General features: G+C 43.6%; 1 protein-coding gene across 5 annotated transcripts in view; it reads left to right on the top strand.

Annotated features, from left to right (window-relative positions):
* Positions 1-21,400, top strand: part of LOC126457234 (protein PALS2) — a 341,045-nt gene that overhangs the window by 169,346 nt on the left and 150,299 nt on the right. The window contains exon 1 of one of the 5 annotated variants that reach the window (XM_050093368.1): positions 2,746-2,895. The exons of the other annotated variants lie outside the window; for them this stretch is intronic. The gene's annotated coding sequence lies outside the window, so the exon portion shown is untranslated. Of the gene's footprint in view, positions 1-2,745; positions 2,896-21,400 lie in introns of those variants that run through there. 5 annotated transcript variants of the gene reach the window in all.

Genomic DNA, 21,400 nt, shown 5'->3' with positions numbered 1-21,400 from the left:
AGTTGATCGCACTGTCACATGTCTATTGCATACTCTTATTGATAAATCATGCTGTCTGTACTGGCCAGTCCCCTTCAAAATTAATATTAGATTGTATACTGTAAACAAAACCTGTCGCTCAGTAATAGTGTATCGCTTTCAATAGTAACGTTACTTTCATAAGCTTGTTACGTAAAAATAAATTAAATCAAGCGAAAATTAAACACTTTTGTTGCTACAGTTCGATTTGAGATTACATTACAAGCAATGCCAGCGATGTAAAATACCACCTATACTGCATTTTTTAAATTTTTCAGTTGAGATCATAAAATCTAACCTTTCCCAATTTTGTGTACCTTTGCCTTTAAGAAAACTGTTTATATAATATATGACTGATTCTAATAGAGTACCTGAAGCTATGCTTCTCAGTTAAAAATTGTTCAAATGGCTCTGAGCACTATGCGACTTAACTTCTGAGGTCATCAGTCGCCTATAACTTAGAACTAATTAAACCTAACTAACCTAAGGACATCACAGACATCAATGCCCGAGGCAGGATTCGAACCTGCGACCGTAGCGGTGGCTCGGTTCCAGACTGTAGCGCCTAGAACCGCACGGCCACTCCGGCCGGCGCATCTCAGTTAATTTCTTTTAAGTATAACAGTTTTTCTTGTCACAACTAGATAGTTGTAACTTCATTAAATTCTTCAGAACAATTACGTCTACCTAGCAAATATTGCCGCAAGGGGTAGCCGCGCGGTCTCAGGGGTCTTGTCACGGTACGCGCGGCTTCCGCCGTCGGAGGTTCGAGTCCTCCCTAGGGCATGGGTGAGCGTGTTGTCCTTAGCTTAAGTTAAAGTTAGATTAAGTAGTGCGTAAACTTAGGGACCGATGACCTCCGCAGTTTTGTCCCATAAGGCCTTACCACAAATTTCCAAAAAATTAGCAAATATTGATTACATGTATCTTCCTTAATATGATTTTTTCCAAATAATATATTCTTTGTTTCAAATACGCATAAGTCGCAGAAGAAAATTCTTTTTGGGATTATAAGTCGGGAACTAATTTTTTTCTTTTGCTTAACGTAGTTTTATTTTTGCTTTTATTCCGATACAGTACACCCAAAATCGTCGTAGTGTAGGAGTGCCAGCAACAATCTACAATCCTACCAACGGACAGCATTAAAAAAAAGTAAACAAAAACTCTTGTTGCCATGACCACTTTTAGCCAAACAGTTACACATTTGTTCAAAGCTCATAGCCTCTTCAGGTGTTGGCGTTAGGCATCCAGCTACTATCCCTAGGCTAGATGGTCCCTCGACTCAATTAATAATAATAAGTGATGGCTTCGCTGCACATTTCCTCCTTTTAGTGGCTCCTTCAATGTTCTTGGTCTAGCTCTAACAGTGCTAGGGTAGATCTTTACTAAAGCACGGACAAATTAACGCTGTAGGAACAAGCCAAACTTCCATATACGTTCACTAGGGCCTATCACAATAATGAATTATTACGCTCAAGACAAAAAATACCAATTCACCATCAACAAAACAGCCACAACTCTATTACCGCAGAGTGTGCCACGTGACCTATTAACCACAACTCAAGTTACTTTTGAGTGAGGTTACCGAGTCCCTAGATTTACAGCACAGAAGCGTACGAATCCCAGTCTGTTGTCCCCAAACGAACAAACACGAGCTTCAATTCTTGTTCCTTACAGCTCATCAAATACTCATCTATCAATAAATAATTGCAAATAATTGCAAGCCTAGGAAACTATAAGCCATAATGACAGATCTCGCAGCATATCTATACCTATTAAGCAAGACCTAACTTGCCAACCGCGAGATCAGCGAACCAGATCCAAAAAAAATTCTCGTGGCAGGAAACTTGATAACTCACACATGTCCGGTGGTTTCTCACCTTACGACCACAGCACACATTAGTTCGCTGCCGACTCGTGTACTCACGACTATACCCTTATCGACACGAACCGACTTCTCATCCGGTACAAATGGTGCTGCCTATCTTTTGCATGTAAAAGGATGTGAACCATTAAATTTTGCACAGATGTACGGCACCACTATCCATTGTAAGAATTTCAGTATTGCTGGCGACGGCTGTCGGCTGCACTCTCAGCTGCCAGCTACGACTGTGGGCTTTTGTAACCCCTCTGGACAGCGGAGCTGACAGATTTTCGCGCGCCGCAGCGAGTCACGGACAAGCATTCTGACGCTATGACGTCTACAACGTAATTACAAAATAAACGTTAAAAAATTTAAAGACATTCGAATGAACATTTCCTGGGTTTTAACACGTATCGAGATTTTACGTCTGAGTAGGGAAAGGCGACAAAAAAAAGTGCGTTCTCTTAAATGACACAGCACAGTGGACACACCCCATGCTAATGTCCACTGATAGGTGTCCGGATACTTTTGATCAGACAGCGAATACGTAATCAGTCTCTGGGTTGATGATTCTACGTTACCGCCGTTTATACTCGATTCACAAGCGACATAGATTCAGATGACTCTTTTGGGACTAGAAGAGCATATAAGGGCAGACGACATGCGAAACGCATAATGACAGCAGGACAACAAAAGGAACGATGATGAGCTCACTTCAGTGCAGGACTAATTTCGTCGTTAGTGAGGCTTGTGGCTGGCCGAGAGAACAGAGCGTAATTGTGTCACTTCCAAGATAGCGAGTGTCGGGAAGCGAGTGTAATCTCGCGGCGACATCGTGGCTCGACTGGAGAGGCAACACCGTAGCTCCTGATGACACACGCAATCAGGCCGGAGCGCTCCCGAAAGTGTGCGTTAGAGGCGCAGCCCGTGCGGCCGCCTGCTTCATTTGCTGCCCGGCAGTGGAGGAGGGAACATCGTGTAGCTGCCTGCTCATCTCCCTTCGCTGCTGTGACGTAAGTACGGTGTACGCAGAGATCGACTTTCCCTTTCTCTGATTATATCTGCGCTGTACACGTGCGTGTCAAACGGTGTGTGCCATTGTACCACAGCGTCAACCTGTTTCCCATTTCTGTTATGGAACGAAATACAAGAACTGCGCAGTACGATAGTCTAGTAATTAGCCTATTATCTCACAGTTTCAACTCAGATGGTGGGGTGTCGTAGGCCAAACGATATTTCCGCTGTAATTCTCCAGGAAAAGCTAATTCTTGACATACAGTAAGTAGATTTTCACGACATAGATCCTTTTGTCAAACGTTTACCGGTCTGTTTTTACCTTTCTTTCTTTTTTTACATAAGGTGCACAAACCTTCGGAAAGATTAGTTGGTCTCAATATAAATTCAATATCCTCATTAGCACAGTCACAGAGTAATTCGGCTGAGCTGTTTACTGCCACAACTTCTGAAGCGCACCTACTTACATTATGTCTTCGAGCATACAGAATTTTCCCAAAAAAAAAAAAAAAAAAAAAAAAAAAAAAAAAAAAAAAACTTCAGTAATTCTTTTACGGCGTAGAAGTAGTTGTCAAATAGATATGATTTCAGTTTACGTTAGAAGTTAATTTTAAATCTTAGTGATGAATCATTTTTAAATATTTTTTTTTTTTTTTTTTTTTTTGCGATATCTCGCTTCTTTCTGAAGCTGAGTGAAGGATAGCATTGGTCATTTATTCTTCTACGATTATATTTTTGTATTACTATTGGTTCTGTGTGTGTTATACCACGTGTATCACTTCACATGCATAGTGTTGTGACAATTATGACATCCGATGGTGGCTGGATTGAGTGATATAAATTATAACATTGTAAGTGTTTACAACGAAAATGAAATGAAATGAGCGTATGGCATAGTTGGCCGGGAGGCCCCATCCGGGAAAGTTCGGCCGCCAAATGAAAGTCTTATTTTAATCGGCGCCACATTGGGCGACTTGCGCGCCGGTGATGAGGATGAAATGATGATCAGAACAACACAACACCCACTCCCAGAGCGGAGAAAATCTCCAACCCGGCCGGGAATCGAACCCGGGCCTGCTTACACGGGAGGCGAGCACATTACCACCCACCTAAGTACGCGCACAGTGTTTACACTCATAAGTGTTTACAACGTACTGCAATGCTGTAGGTGAAGTCGATACGATCAGAAGGATATAGGACGCTTGTGGTCTACAAGCTGGGAAATAACCTCAAATTGGTCTACAAACGACAACTTTATTTTACAGCGCATGGGCGCTGTGCGAGATTTTGACTAAAATCGTCATATACTATTAAAAACCACTTGTTCTTGCACTTCACAAAATGGGAAAATTGACGCTTGTATAAATTTTACTTCATAATATTGTGAATTTGAATTAAGAATTGAACCGTTTTCTTTGTCTGGCCTTCTACGAAACTACTGTGCTTCTAACGGTTCAGTTCGGATCGAATTGTAAACGTAATTAATTTTTGCGTCACTTTTATGAAAGTCTTTTTTTCTTTAATTACCCTCACAGGGAAGTTTAAATTAGTAATGTTAACGAAATGACTGACCAAGACGGTTATATAAGACAACAAAAGGATATTGAAAACCTCGCATGGCACGCACGCTGTATGCCTTATGAGGCTTTTGTAGGACAAGTTGAGGGTATTTTCCGTCTTGATAGTCAGCAAATGCCGTATATCAAATTGTTGTTCTCAACTTACACCACAACACTGTGGTACGTTTATATCCTGTATACCAGTGAATCAAGGAATTGCACCGCTTATTTCATGTAATTGTAATCCACTTTTTATTAGCAACAGTATATTGTGATTAAATAAATATCGAATTGAATGTGTTATCTCTTTTTATTACCAAGGTGCCTGACAGATCCTGACTGTTTAACCAATTCAAAAATACGTTCTGTTCAGTCTTTCGAGGTGGCATAACTGGATAAAGTATTCTGTACTGCATTTACCAGTGCTAAAAGCCAGTATTAGAGTGCTATCTTACCAATGGTAGAGCAGGAGACTGATTTATGGAAGATCTTCACCTAACGACTTAACAGGCGAAGCACTATTATTTTTTTACTATTTCGTCGAGTTCCGTACATGTTATATCGCTGAAGACCTCTTCAAAGGCCGGCCAGAGTGGCCGAGCGGTTCTAGGCGCTCCAGTCTGGAACCGCGTCACCGCTACGGTCGCAGGTTAGAATCCTGCCTCGGGCATGGATGTGTGTGATGTCCTTAGTTAGGTTTAAGTAGTTCTAAGTTCTAGGGGACTGATGACCTCAGAAGTTAAGTCCCATAGTGCTCAGAGTCATTTGAACCATTTGAACCTCTTCAAAGACCCTTTCCAGTGCCACGGAAAAAGTTTATACCTCCATTTGTTTTAAAAAAAGTCGGTGTCATAAATCAGTATCTATGGACGTTAAAAACTACTTACGCACGTCAGAAAAGTAGCTACATTGGCACTCTAACTTATCGGACACAGCAACTGTATGTACATTCTAAGACAAAAAAGCGACGCACCACGAAGGAATTATCCGAATGGGACAGAAATAGGCAGATATGATGTACATGTACATGGTACAGACAAAGAATCGATTACAATTTTTAAAATTCGATGATTTATCCAAGAGAAATAGCTTCACAAGTTGAGCAAGTCAGTAACGCGTTGGTCCACTTCTGGATGTCCTTCTGTGGAATACTGTGCCAAATTCTGCCCCACTGACCCGTCAGATCGTCAAAATCCCGAACTGGTCGGGGGGTCCTTTCCATAACGCTCCATACGTTCTCGAGTGGGGAGAGATCAACCTACCTTGCTGGCCAAGGTAGGGTTTGACAAGCACAAAGGCAAGCAGTAGAACGCTTGCCATTGTGCTGGAGGGCATCAACTTGCTGAAATGTAAGCCCAGAATGGCTTCCGTGAAGGGCAACAAAATTGGGCTTAGAATATCTTCGACTTACCGCCTCCGATGACAAACAGAGGGGTTCTGCTATGAAATGAAATGGTAACCCCAAGAGAATCACTCCTGGTTGCCGGGCTGTATGGCGGGGGACAGTTTAGTATGCAACCGCTGTCCGGGGCATCTCCGCACACGGCTTGACTGATCATCGGGCCTCAGTTCGAAGCGGGATCCTTCACTGAAGACAATTCTACTCTAGTCAATGAGATTGCAGGTCGAAGGCGCGTCTGAAGACGCCCCGGACATTTTCTCTTTTTATGATCATAATATAGACCGCTAGTCTCACAAGCGTGTCAGGTAGGAGTCAAAGACCAATCAAATGGACGTGCACAATACTAGCCCACAAATTCATGGTAGATCTCTGTTGACGGTGGAATACACAAGTTCACTTAGGATTTTTGAACCCCCAGACACGGTGTTGTGACTGTTGAATACTCCTCCCCCTGTGAAAGCAGCTTTGTCAGTAAACAAAACACATGGAAGTTTACAGTTTGGTGCAGATTCAATCGGCGAATTTCACACGCTGAGGAAAGGCATCAACTGATGGGTCTTGTACGTTCTGAGTCTTGAATGGATGGATGTTTGTCTTGTGCAGGACGTTCCTCGCATTAACGTTGGAAGTATTTAATTCCTTGGCTATGAATCGCGTGCTGGCTCTGGGGCTGTCCTCAGTTTGCTGTAACTCAGCTTCCTCGAACTGAACAGTACGGACAGTGCGGGTGCTAGCACTTTCCCATCGATCTAGTTTTACGAAGACAGCCAGCAAGTCTCTGGAATGAGACGTGACTTGGTGACCTCCTCCCTGGAAGTCTTTCTGCAAACAGGCGCCTTTCCGCTCGACTGTTGCATCGTACATCCCCAGAAATAGGATGTCGGCAGTTCCCGGTCTAGTGGTGAGTGTCCCTGCTTCTAGATCGCGGGGTCAGGGGTTCCATTCCCGCCCGGGAACTGGGTTTTTGTGTTGTCCTAATCGTTTCTCTCACCACAGGGACCTGCAAGTCGCCGAAGTGGCACCAGAAGAAGACTTGCACCAGTCGGCGGTACAAACCCAAAAGGTATCTCCCGGCCAATAATGCCTTACCATCATTTCGTTTCATAAATGAGACGGATGCCAGCTAACTCGGTTGGATTGCAGTCAGCTATCAAGATCCTGTCAGCTTCAGCAGAAGCTTCCATGTAAACACTGTATCTCATAATCAATAATATTTAATTGTTTGTCTAGGGCATGTACACTGTCAGCAATACTGAAATTTCAGAAATAGTGGTAAGACGTAATTTTGTTGCAAATCAGAATCCTTGTACACGTGTAGCATGCGAAGCAATCAAAACAATTGTGAACGTTGGCCTGAGTCAGATCCTCCAAGAAACCATAGCGCGCAAACGGTGCAACAGTGTTGTGAGCGACATAATAAAAATATTTCTTTTCAACTCATCTGATAATTCTATAGATTTGTCTCCTTTGTTTCTTACCACCTGTGTAGCGCCGCATGCCCTCACTGACCTGGACTTTAACCCACAAAGTAATTATTACGGCGCACAACTGTCGACATACCGGCGAATATCCGCATCCGCACAGACCCCTATCAACTATCTGATCAAGTTTTCTGGACACCTGCCAGTGGACATTATTGTAGGGTGTTTCCACTCTTCGCCTTTATGACGGTTTGAACTCTGCTGGGGACGCTTTCAATGAGGTGTCTGAATGTCTGCCCATCCTTCCTCAGGAACCCAAACCAGAGGAGGTAGTGATGTTGGAGGCTGGCCTATGGAGTGAAGTCGACGTTCTAAATTCTCCCACAGGTGTTCCGTTGGGTTCACGTCGGGATTCTGGGGAGGACAGAGTGTTTCAGAAGTGTTACTGTCCACAAACCATTGCCTCCAAGATGCTGCTTTATAACAAGCCACATTGTCATTCTGACACAATCATCCATCGTCTCCAAAATGTTTCTCTACTGTATATACTAGACTACGCAATACTGTAAAATGTGTCCACGCCCTTTCGCATTTAAATTGTTGTTTACGGTAATAAGGAGATTACACCTTAACCGAGAAAAACGCCCTCATACCGCAATATCACCATCTCTGTGCTTCACTGTTGGTGCTGCACGTAATGGCAGGTAATGTTTCTGCAGGCACTCGTCAAGCCCAAACCCTTCCACTGGATTGCCACGGCGTACAACGTGAATCGTCACTCCAAACTGCTCGTATCCAGTTACTGTGCAGGGGCGTCTCTCTATGTACCAGTTAACGCCTGGCTTACCACTGACTACAGAAATGCGAGCTGGCCTATCATTCTACTCTACTCTTTTTAGCTCCCTACGCACAGTCATTCCGCTAGTTCGACTGCTAATAGCTCTTTTGAATTCACGAGCGATTCCATCCGTCGATTTGTTGCGATTTTTTTACAACCACCTTTCACAACACTCGACAGTCCCTCTCCGTCGGTACATGAAGTCTTGGTTTAGCACTGGTTGTTCCTTCGGTTTCCACTTCACAATCACTTCATCAGTAGCTGACATCGGCAGCTTTAGAAGGATTCAAAAGTCTATAATGCTTTTTTCACTCAGGTCACGTCCAGTTTCTTGTCTACGATCGAAGTCACTGAACTCTCCTCGGCTGACTCAGTCTGCTTTTACTGACACTCTCCACGTCCTTTTATACTGGCGGGTCTGCCTCTCGCCTGACGTTTAGTGGTCAGTTCCGCTTTGCATTTGGGTGTCCGGATATTTTTGATCAGATAATTTACATGACCATCACAAGAACCAAAAAATGGTTCAAATGGCTCTGAGCACTATGGGACTCAACTGCTGAGGTCATTAGTCCCCTAGAACTTAAAACTAGTTAAACCTAACTAACGTAAGGACAGCACACACATCCATGCCCGAGGCAGGATTCGAACCTGCGACCGTAGCGGTCTTGCGGTTCCAGACTGCAGCGCCTTTAACCGCACGGCCACTTCGGCCGGCACAAGAACCAAGGTTTTGTGTAAAAAATAATACATTTTTTGTGAAGCAGTATGCACAGAGATGCATTTGAAAAAAAAAACAGATGATCTTGATTCGTGCTGGATACTTACATAAAGCTTCAAAAATATTGCGGCTTTGGAGGTCAACCCGATATCAGAAATATTGTTGAAAAGTATTGTCGAACATGTAAATCAGATTGAATTAAGTTTCTTACTGTGACTCTAAGTGGGTCAGTCGAATGTCAAACCCGTTATTCACTTAAACTGTATTGCTGAATTAATTTGCGGGAAACTGCCATCAACCAGAAGTTTGATTTTAACACGTAGTGCTCTACTAGGCACGGTCCTGGTGGTCGCGGTACGCCGAAGCCTTTCTCCGACCTTTGGACTCACTTATCCGACCAGCTGTAGGGGACCTATAGTTTAACGTGGATTGGATAACGTCCGCGGAAAGGCTATAACAATGAAAACACATACTCCGTATGTTGTCAGAAGCATCTGCTCAGATCATGTTTCACCACATTTCGTGAAAGTGCATGTGAGGTGAAGTAGTGAGCGGAAATTTGTGAAAAACTGAGTGAAAACAATGCACTAAATAGCAGTTGATCGATACAGCAACCAAAGACACGAAACAGGACGAAAAATTTTGCAGATGATTTGCTGTCAAAAAAAGGACTAAAACAAGCACTGAAACCGATATAATAATACAGTTCAGTTAGCAATGTAATTTTAAGAAATAAAAATTTGACCCACAAAAGATGACACTTAGGTGTCGAAACATGTCTGGGTAAATATAAATATAAACTAATTGTGTTTGCATAAGACTGATTTTCAAAACAACCCCGTTTTCTAATCGCAAACACGGAAGAACATAAAGAGAGCTTAAACCTTAGTAAAATGAGCTACAATGATGTCTCATTCCCTTGTCTACTTCTACTTCCCCAAGACTTGACTACAGTAAGCATTTTCAAAATTATGCAGGTTGCAGTAGTTATGCAGAGATGATGGAGAGCTCCATCAGACCCGGTCTGAAAACCACAACAACAACTACCTCAGAAAAATGCATGTTAAGTCCAGATCACATTTACTTCTGCACCTCATAGCAAAATACAGGGTTATTCTAAATGATGAACCCATTTTCAAAACTCCGTATTTATTCAAGTACAAATCCAAAATGAACAAGCTTTATACCAATGAAAAGAGGAAGTTTCGAAGTTTTTCATAATCTTTGATATCAATTTAATAAATTTAATAATTTGTAATAATTTGTAATTAATTAATTTTAATAATTAGGAATGTGATAAATACTTTAATTGTTTAATGTGGCCACTGTTCGCTGCACGACAAACATCGACGCGGTAGCTAAACTCGTCCCACACACGCGAAAGCGTATCTGCTGGTACTGAGTGCACGACAGCAGTGATTCAGTTCCGCAGATCATTCAGAGTGGTTGATAGAGGCGGGACGTAAACAGCTTCCTTCATGTAACCGGCCGCTTCTGAAACCATCACGGCCCGCCCGCCGCCGCCCGCCAAAAGCTTCGAAACTTCCTCTTTTCTTTGATATAAAGCTTGTTCCTTTTGGATTTCTACTTGAATACATACGAATTTTTGGAAATGGGCCCATAATTTAGTTTAACCCTGTAATGTAAAAAGGACATCACTCAATAATCTTGTTATATGTTGTGGACCCAAATCAAAGAAATTAATAAAATAATTGTTCCGAGAAAGTTCTTACTATTGGATCATAGCGTACTGCTACTTTATATTTTCAGTTCGTCACTCTCTCTAATTGGCACATACTTTCAGGTTTCTATATGTACAACAGAACGTATCAGCGTGACTTCAAACACTTTGTTACAGGAAATGTTTAAAATGTCCTCCGTTAGCGAGGATACATGCATCCACCCTCCGTCGCATGAAATCCCTGATGCGCTGATGCAGCCCTGGAGAATGGCGTATTGTATCACAGCCGTCCACAATACGAGCACGAAGAGTCTACATTTGGTAACGGGGTTGCGTAGACAAGAGCTTTCAAATGCCCCCATAAATGAAAGTCAAGAGGGTTGAGGTCAGGAGAGCGTGGAGGCCATGGAATTGGTCCGCCTCTACCAATCCATTGGTCACCGAATCTGTTGTTGAGAATCATACGAACACTTCGACTGAAATGTGCAGGAGCTCCATCGTGCATGAACCACATGTTGTGTCGTACTTGTAAAGGCACATGTTCTAGCAGCACAGGTAGAGTATCCTGTATGAAATCATGATAACGTGCTCCATTGAGCGTAGGTGGAAGAACATGGGGCCCAATCAAGACATCACCAACAATGCCTGCCCAAACGTTCACAGAAAATCTGTGTTGATGACGTGATTTCACAATTGCGTGCGGATTCTCGTCAGCCCACACATGTTGATTGATCACGTTGGAATGAAGCCTCATCCGTAAAGAGAACATTTGCACTGAAATGAGGATTGACACATTGTTGGATGAACCATTCGCAGAAGTGTACCCGTGGAGGCCAATCAGCTGCTGATCGTGCCTGCACACGCTGCACATGATACGGAAACAACTGATTCTCCCATAGCACTCTCCATACAGCGACGTGGTCAACGTTACCTTGTACAGCAGCAACTTCTCTGATGCTGACATTAGGGTTATCGTCAACTGCACGAAGAATTGCCTCGTCCACTGCAGGTGTCCTCGTCGTTCTAGGTCTTCCCCAGTCGCGAGTCATAGGTTGGAATGTTCCGTGCTCCCTAAAACGCCGACCAATTGCTTCGAACGTCTTCCTGTCGGGACACCTTCGTTCTGGAAATCTGTCTCGATACAAACGTACCGCGCCACGGCTATTACCCCGTGCTAATCCATACATCAAATGGGGATCTGCCAACTCCGCATTTGTAAACACTGCACTGACTGCAAAACCACGTTCGTGATGAACACTAACCTGTTGATGCTACGTACTGATGTGCTTGATGCTAGTGCTGTAGAGCAATGAGTCGCATGTCAACACAAGCACCGAAGTCAACATTACCTTCCTTCAATTGGGCCAACTGGCGGTGAATCGAGGAAGTACAGTACATACTGACGAAACTAAAATGAGGTCTAACATGGAAATTAAGCGTTTCCGGACACATGTCCGCATGACATCTTTTCTTTATTTGTGTGTGACACCCTATATATCCAAATAATTTATAATACATGAATAAGGGGTACGAAAAAAATGTATTAAGCACATGAAGTTCGAAACTCCGATAAAAGTATTGAGTGCGACGTCTGACAGATTATTAACGAAGGAAGACTGAGGTGAAGGCTAGGTGAACGCCGGCTCCCCCGAAAGTGAGTCCATCGTGTTATCTGGGAAAATTACTTCAAGTTTGCAACGAAGGATATTATTTTGTACTACTTAATATTTCTTCATTGTTAATAGTCTCACTGAATTGTGCTTGCATTGAGCCATCAGTACATTCAAGTGAAGTCATCCAGTATCGTGTACGCAAACATGGAAGGTTATTGCCACGGCTTGCCAGTATCACAGTAGCCGGGAATAGGCTCGGTAGTTTAAAGTATGATTCACAGTGCGGCGGTAGACACGCTATTTGAGCGACTGACGAGCACGGGCCAGATTACCTGGCGCACACAACGAATACCGAAAACACAACCTGGAAGATATAACTGTTTCAGCACTCAAGTGACTCGGAGATACCAAGTGAAAGACTACCGGCAGCCTATTTGCAACGTCTAATTTTGTTTTTACAAATTTCTTCATTCCTAGCCTCTATAGTGGTGAGTCCGGTTTTTATATTGGTTTCAGTATTTTTTTCCTGTGACCTGACAGAATAACCATCGACCCATTATCACACTGAACTAAATTTTCTTCGAGGGTGGTTGCGCAGATAGAGGGGCGGGGGGAGGTTGTGACACTTGTTTACCATTTGCCTACGAATCGTATAAATTGTGTTCAGTGTGTTTTTTATTTTGCCTATTAGCTGTTGTGCGCTTGAGGCAGGGCTGGAAGAAGATACATTGCAGAACTGGCCTCTCAGATGCCATCCCTCTCTCGCGGCCACGGCCATAACTCACACACTCTAGGCGATTGACTACGCCCAGAAACATTCCGAGGTGCTACCATTGGATTGGAAGCGTGCACCGCTGACAGCCACTACTCCGCCGCCAGCTAGTTCCTTGCTTCTTCCGCAGAGCTCTTTACAAAGACAAAACACCGCAGCATTTCAAAGCAACCTACGTCGAGAAACACGGTGCAATGAAAGCAATTCGAGTTTTAACGAAACCAAATACAGTTTATTAGCTTTAATTAACCCTCCAGAAGTCCATCTGTTCCACCAGCGACCACCTCCAATTGGTGAATAGCTGCTTCCGAACAATCTCGCGTACACACAGAAAACTGCAAATACTCTCTCACAAAAACAGAAAAAACTGATCAGAATTCCATGTGCGCGCACTGGGAATGTACTAAATTTCGGAATAAGGAAACATTAGCACAATCTAAACAGCACTTCCAACTGCGAAGGACCACAGCTTGCCCCCAACAGCACTGCTAGCTCGCTCCTTGATTTTTTGAGCTACCAACAACTCCAGAATTGTTTAAACATCCAGGTCTTTCAGTGAGGAGATTTCAGATGCAGAACGCGGTCATTTACACCAAATCCAACTTCCGCTAATAGAACTCTACTCAAAGGTGTTGCCTCCTGTAAGTCTGTGTATTAGAGAAACACCAGTAAATCCCAGATTCTCTAAGAAACCGAGCTCCCATTTATACAATAGCTTCAGATGTCTGATTGATTTACAAATGAGTTCAGATGTTAAATATTCGACGTTAAGCATGTAAGCGAGAAACGATTTAGAAGAAATTTGAAATTATGTTGGTAATGGAAATGGGGGCCCCATCCGGGAAAGTTCGGCCGCCAAGTGCAAGTCTTATTTCAGTCGACGCCACATTGGGCGACTTGCCCACCGGTGATGAGGATGAAATGATGATGATGACAACACAACACCCAGTCCCCGAGCGGAGAAAATCTCCAACCCGGCCGGGAATCGAACCCGGGCCCGATTGCATGGGAGGCGAGCACGTTACCACCTAGCTAAGCAGGCGGACATTATGTTGGAAGTGCCCTCGTTATCAGACGCTAGATGAGCATCATGTGAGTGACATGTGCTCTGTATTAAGCAAAAGCTAATTTTTGATGCATCTAAACGTTTATGACGTCATATCTCCTGAACTGGTTCGTACAATGATGTAATTCTGAAGGTAGGTTCCGTGATGTACATGGATACTGTCTGCAAATTGTTTTTCGAATATAGTGAGCAGTAAAGAAGTACTGATTTAAAATATCATGCCTGGTGCTGCAGTTTTACTCCATGCATAGCGAAAAATGTAGTACGTAATAAACTTTTTTTCTTTCATCATTTTGTGGTTGGTGTCAGCGAGGAAAAGATTATGAAAGGTTTGAAATTATGTGTAAAGTTTGCTGGAAACAGCAAACTGCTCTCAGTTTCCAATACTGGATGAATAAAGTGTGGGTAATCTGCACGTCGAGAGTGATGCTGCCTCGAGAGAGATACGCGATTTCTACCCATAATACTTGTGTTACTGCGTTAAACCTTTAACATAAGGTTACAGCTATTAACTAGCACATTATTAAAGCATTTTAAATTTGGTCTCTAATAGTATGAAAAATTGAAAATAAAATTTTTGTTGCCCCTAGAAGCTGTTAAATATACAACCTGCAACTAGAGCGTGGTTACTGTGTCCTGGGTTAGCCGTTGAGTAATATACAGGGTATTCAGAAACGTTCTGAAAAGTTTGTAAGGGTGTTGCCGGAGACGTTGTGCTGATGCTGAGAAATAATTGTTAAGGAAAAATTCGATACGTTGCGCGTTTCCGAGTAACTTTGCATTGAAGTTAGCTAATCGGGTTGCTGTGCGCGAAAATTCAACCACTTGCACGCGCTAAAATGCCGTAATGCACAAACATCTGTGGGTCCGTCAGTTACCACTTGTTCAACTTCTCATTACCAGTAAAAATGTGCCTTTTTCGGAAGTTATAAATTTAAGCTAGGTGAGCAAACGCTACGTTTGTTCGATTTGAGGAAAAGAAACGAAGAAGACGTTTGGCGACACCGCCTTTGCCAGGCTGCTTGAACCTGCGGGCGAAGACCTGACTGGCTCAATTCAGTGCTAATTAAATCGTAAACGGCGTAACGTATCGCATTTTTTCTTAACAACTATTTCAGGACATCTCCTGCAGCACCCTGACAAGCTTTTCAGTCTGTTTCTGATTACCCTGTATGTCAACTCATCGTCTTCCAGTCTTGAGCTCTAATGACCTCAGCTGTTTTGTGCCCTAAAGCTGAAAAAAAGGGAAAAAACTCTGTAGGCTGTCTGATGTCGGCTCTTAACGTCCACATGGCGCTACCGCTTGTCTGGTCAGACTGGAAGGGAATAAAATTCTTGTCCTATTCAGATCCAAATCGGATAACTCTTCTTCCGAACACTTGTCTCAGCAGAATTTGAAATAATCCGTTATACTGTCTGTAAGTCCAACGATCACTGATCGACGTGCAGATTTGTACTGGAAGCGGCTTATTTCCCCATCTCGCAAGCTAACTAACATGGCGCACGTTACACCGAGACAGCTTATCGTCTTGACAATGCCGTACTGGCTTCACGCCATAATTCTTAATCGATGATAAAATGTAAGCAACTGATCAGATTTCTAAAATCCGTGCGCACTGTTAAACAGCTAAGAAACATGACAAGAAAACCAAACGGTAATTTCTACAACGGAAAATTATTTCATGCAGAAGTAAAATCCAAACGCCCGAGGGAAAAAAATTGATTCGCTGAAGATAAAAAAGTAAGGAATTAAGTCTCTACACAGATGACGTACTTCGTTCCATGTTCGAAAAACTGAATACGTAACAAACTACCAACTCCAACTCCGTCATCTTATCTCCTTCCGCGCCGCTTTTATCTGTTGTTGACTTTTCTTGTCATTGGAACTCTAGCAATATGCAAAAGAGGGCCAGTCTCTCTTTTTTAAGACGAATGGCGAAGCAGATGGCGGTTCTGCTAAGGCGTGATTTTTGTTCTAAGATGCTGATTTCATCTGACGTAAAAAATGGATTATTTTGAGGAGGCGACGATTTACAGCTTGTAAAAACTGTTAAAAGATGCACGCAGAATCTTCTACATTATATTGCTACCGCTACAGCGTATGTGCAGTGTACGAGGCCCCGATACTAAAACTTTTTATGAGATGTTCATCATCATACGTTCAAAATTCATTTTGGCATTCTTATTTATATAATAATAGACTTGATACAATTGGTGTTTTAAATTCTTATGTTGTTCTTAACCTTAATACAGGAAATTAACCTACGCCTGCCCGTGTGGCTCCTTGTCTCGCAGCGAAGAGCGACTTCAGAGCAGCAGAGTGCAAATTCTCGTCCGGACATCTAGATTTAGGTTTTCTTGTGGGTTCTCTGTACCGATTAATGCGACTGCAAGGATGATGTGACGACACGGTCGATTTCCGTGCGCACCCTTCCTCACTGACCTTGTCGCCGACAAGGTGTTAAACCGTATTCTACCCTCTTTTGGGTTTTAACAGGAGATCTAGCTCTCCGCCGTGCAAAGTGCGGAACTCTACCTGCGCCGTTTTGTGAACACCTTGAGCGCACTGGCCATGGCACTCCAGGTGATAGCTCGCGGTCACAGGCACTGTCAGCCACTGCGCGCATTTCGTTATATTAGCCCGGTGATCTGTATCTGTATCTACGTACATACTCCGCAAGCCACGGTACGGTGCGTGGCCGAGGGTACCCTGTACCACTACTAGTCATTTCCTTTCCTGATGCACTGGCAAATAGAGCAAATATGCCTCCATACGAGCCCTGTATTGTTCTGTCTTTTTGTCCCATACGCGAAATTTGTGTTGGCGGCAGCAGAATCGTTGTGCAGTCAGCTTCAAATACCAGTACTCTAAATTTTGCGATACTGCCTCACGAAAAGAGCGTCGTCATCCCTCCAGGGATTCCCATTTGAGTTCCCGAAGAACCTCCGTAATACTTTCGTGTTGTTCGAACCTACCGGTAACAAACCTAGCAGCCAGCCTCTGAATTCTTTCGATGTGTTAGTTTAATTAATACGACCCGTTATGGATCCCAAACACTGAAGTAGTACTCAAGTACACTAGCATCCTATAGGCGGCCTCCTCTGCAGATGAACCACACTTTCCCTAAATTCTCCCAATAAACCGAAGTCGATCATTGGCCTTTCCTACAATCCTTACACGTTCGTTCCATTTCATATCGCTTTGCAACGTTGCAGTTAGATATTTAGTCGACATAAACTTACATTTTTCTACATTTAGAGCTAGCTGCCATTCATCACACCAACTAGAACTTTGCGTAAGTCATGCTCCTGCTGCTACTCAACTTCGAAGCTTTCTCGTATACTACAGCATCTTTAGCTAATAGCCGCAGATTGCTACCCACCCTGCCTGCCAAATGTATGTAGATATTTGTAGCGGTCCTATACAGTTCCCTGGGGTACTCCTAACGATGCCGTTATCACTGATGAACACTCACCGTCGAGGACAACGTAGTGGCCGGCCGGATGGCCGTGCGGTTCTAGGCGCTACAGTCTGGACTCGAGCGACCGCTACGGTCCCAGGTTCGAACCCTCCCTCGGGCATGGATGTGTGTGATGTCCTTAGGTTTGTTAGGTTTAATTAGTTCTAAGTTCTAGGCGACTGATGACCTCAGAAGTTAAGTCGCATAGTGCTCAGAGCCATTTGAGCCACAACGTACTGGGTGCTATTACTCAAGAAGCAACACACATATCTGATAGCATATTCCAGATGCTCGTGCATTCGTTAACAGTCTGCAGTGAGGCACCATGTCAAATGCTTTCCGGAAATCTAGAAATATGAAATATGCCTGTTGCCCTTCATCTATAGTTCGCCTTATATATTGTGAGAAAAGGGTTTTGCACAAGTGATGCTTTCTAAAACTGTGCTGGTTCGTGGGTAGAAACTTTCCCGTCTCAAGAAAATTTATTATACTCGAATTGAGAATGAGTTCAAGAATTCTGCAGCAAATCGACGTTAAGGACATTGGTCTGTAATTTTGTGGGTTCGTTGTTTTACCTTTTTTATAAACGGGAGTCATCTGCGCTTTTTTCTAGTCCCTTGGAACTTCGCGCCTGACGGGAGACTCGCGATAACTGCAAGCTGAAGAAGAGGCCGGTGCCGTAGAGTACTCTTTGCAAAACCGAAATGAGATACCTTTCGGACGTGGCGACTTATTAGTTACCAACTCGTTCAGTTGTTTCTCTACGCCATGGGTGCCTGTTACTATGTCGTTAATACGTGGCTCCATGCGATGCTCAAATGACGGTATGTTTGTACGATTCTCCTGCGTGAACGATTTCTTAAACGCGAAATTTAAAACGTCGGCTTTCATTTTGCTATCTTCTGCTGCGACACACACTGGTCAACGAATGACTAACCTTAGACCCACTTAGAGGTTTTACATACGACCAGAATTTTCTAGGATTCTCGGCCAGATGGTTGTTGTATTCTTCGCGCTTAGACCCTTTTACAGACGCACGAATCTCTACTAACCTAACGGGAACAGCATATCTTGTGACGCGACTAACTCAAATCCCGTCCCACAGTAAGAGGAGCAACGTCTAGCTGCAGGGCCTGCAGCTGTTCCTCGCGCCGTTGAGGTCAGTTGCCCCTTGAGTCGGCGCGTGCGGCCGGCCGCTAAACGCACGTTCCCGTGCGTGCTGTCAAGGGCACGCCCACGCCGCCAGTGGAGAGTCTGGCGCCGACACACCTCTCACACCGGGACCACACTCCCTAGATCAAGTGGCCGCCTGTGGTTAGCATTTAGCGTTCAGCAGGTCATTCGAGAACATGCACAAAGTTAGTCCGGACGAGGATGGGAGGAAGGACATTGATGTGTCGTTTCGAATGAAATCATCCGGACATTTGCATTAAGTGATTCAGGAAAACCGCAGAAGTTCTAAATCTGAATGACAGCGGGAATCTGACCCCCGGTTCTCTCGAAAGTTGTTCCAGATCCTCAACAACTGCGCCACCTCGCTTTGTAGTGCGGCAAACACGGAACCTATGAGATGCATGACTAAACGTACGCGCGGATGCGGGAAACGCTGTCCCCATACACACTGCATCTGTAAATCACTTTAAACCGTTCGTTTCACCGCAGCTCTGACAGCAGGAATTCGCTTCGCCTGAATTTTTGACTGCTGAAGTCGGACGCCGTACTATACATTCCATTTACTAATAAAGTCCTACCGTGCCCAAATTTAAAACAACATAGCGTAACCTGTCATGTTCATGATACGTTTCAGTTGCACAGTTTTCTGTTATAATTACTGAAATCAATTGTGTGAATTTTTCTGCAAAACATTTCCGCAATACTGGTAAGTTAAATTAAGTCACTATCACTTGTTGTCTTTTATTGCATACTATTAAATGTTTGTGATGTACTGTAGTTAGTCTATCAAATGTACCTTGATTCACAATGACTTTAAACGATAATAACGGGATACACTTTTCAATATAATAAGCATTGCAGTGTGTAGTTGTAAATATATTTAAGAAAAATAAGAGATTCACTTCTTTCATGCCGTAAATTACTCATATTTATGCCGTATCTGAAAAACAGGTGGGAACATGAAATAGTGGTTTCAAACGATCGTGAGTCGTACAAAACCCTTCATACTAAATGTCTTTTTCCAAAGCTATTTCACAGAGGAAGGCTGCACTGTAGTTCCTTCTCTAGATTGTCCCACAGATGACAAAATGGTAGATATCGAAATAGACGTCAGGGGGATAGAGAAACAATTAAAATCGCTCAAAAGAGGAAAGGCCGCTGGACCTGATGGGATACCAGTTCGATTTTACACAGAGTACGCGAAGGAACTTGCCCCTCTTCTTGCAGCGGTGTACCGTAGGTCTCTAGAAGAGCGTAGCGTTCCAAAGGATTGGAAAAGGGCACAGGTCATCCCCGTTTTCAAGAAGGGACGTCAAACAGATGTGCAGAACTATAGACCTATATCTCTAACGTCGATCAGTTGTAGAATTTTGGAACACGTATTATGTTCGAGTATAATGACTTTTCTGGAGACTAGAAATCTACTCTGTAGGAATCACCATGGGTTTCGAAAAAGACGGTCGTGTGAAACCCAGCTCGCGCTATTCGTCCACGAGACTCAGAGGGCCATAGACACGGGTTCACAGGTAGATGCCGTGTTTCTTGACTTCCGCAAGGCGTTCGATACAGTTCCCCACAGTCGTTTAATGAACAAAGTAAGAGGATATGGACTATCAGACCAATTGTGTGATTGGATTGAGGAGTTCCTAGATAACAGGACGCAGCATGTCATTCTCAATGGAGAGAAGTCTTCCGAAGTAAGAGTGATTTCAGGTGTGCCGCACTGGAGTGTCATAGGACCGTTGCTATTCACAATATACATAAATGACCTTGTGGATGACATTGGAAGTTCACTGAGGCTTTTTGCAGATGATGCTGTAGTGTATCGAGAGGTTGTAACAATGGAAAATTGTACTGAAATGCAGGAGGATCTGCAGCGAATTGACCCATGGTGCAGGGATTGGCAATTGAATCTCAATGTAGACAAGTGTAATGTGCTGCGAATACATAGAAAGAAAGATCCCTTATCATTTAGCTACAATATAGCAGGTCAGCAACTGGAAGCAGTTAATTCCATAAATTACCTGGGAGTACGCATTAGGAGTGATTTAAAATGGAATGGTCATATAAAGCTGATCGTCGGTAAAGCAGATGCCAGACTGAGATTCATTGGAAGAATCCTAAGGAAATGCAATTCGAAAACGAAGGAAGTAGGTTACAGTACACTTGTTCACCCACTGCTTGAATATTGCTCACCAGTGTGGGATCCGTACCAGATAGGGTTGAAAGAAGAGATAGAAAAGATCTGACGGAGAGCAGCGCACCTCGTTACAGGATCATTTAGTAATCGCGAAAGCGTTACGGAGATGATAGATAAACTCCAGTGGAAGACTCTGCAGGAGAGACGCTCAGTAGCTCGGTACGGGCTTTTGTTGAAGTTTCGAGAACATACCTTCACCGAGGAGTCAAGCAGTATATTGCTCCCTCCTACGTATCCCTCGCGAAGAGGCCATGAGTATAAAATCAGAGAGATTAGAGCCCACACAGAGGCATACCGACAATCTTTCTTTCCACGAACAATGCGAGACTGGAATAGAAGGGAGAACCAATAGAGGTACTCAAGGTACCCTCCGCCACACACCGTCGGGTGGCTTGCGGAGTACGGATGTAGATGTAGATATAGATGTCAGTTTGTGTTAGCTTTCGCCAAAGCAAAAGTGAGAGCTATTAATGCAAAAGAAACGGGAATGATTCAGACATAAAGGCAACTGCTGGTACGTCGGAAATAATAGCGACCCGGCCTGACTTCGTACGTGTACCGTTTTCTGTCTTCGGTCGGATAACTTGTCTCGTGTATGGG

The sequence above is a fragment of the Schistocerca serialis genome, chromosome 2 (assembly GCF_023864345.2).
Source record: "Schistocerca serialis cubense isolate TAMUIC-IGC-003099 chromosome 2, iqSchSeri2.2, whole genome shotgun sequence".
NCBI classification, from domain to species: domain Eukaryota; kingdom Metazoa; phylum Arthropoda; class Insecta; order Orthoptera; family Acrididae; genus Schistocerca; species Schistocerca serialis.
The sequence above is the reverse complement of the archived record's forward strand: the minus strand, read 5'-3'. Positions and strand labels throughout refer to the sequence as shown.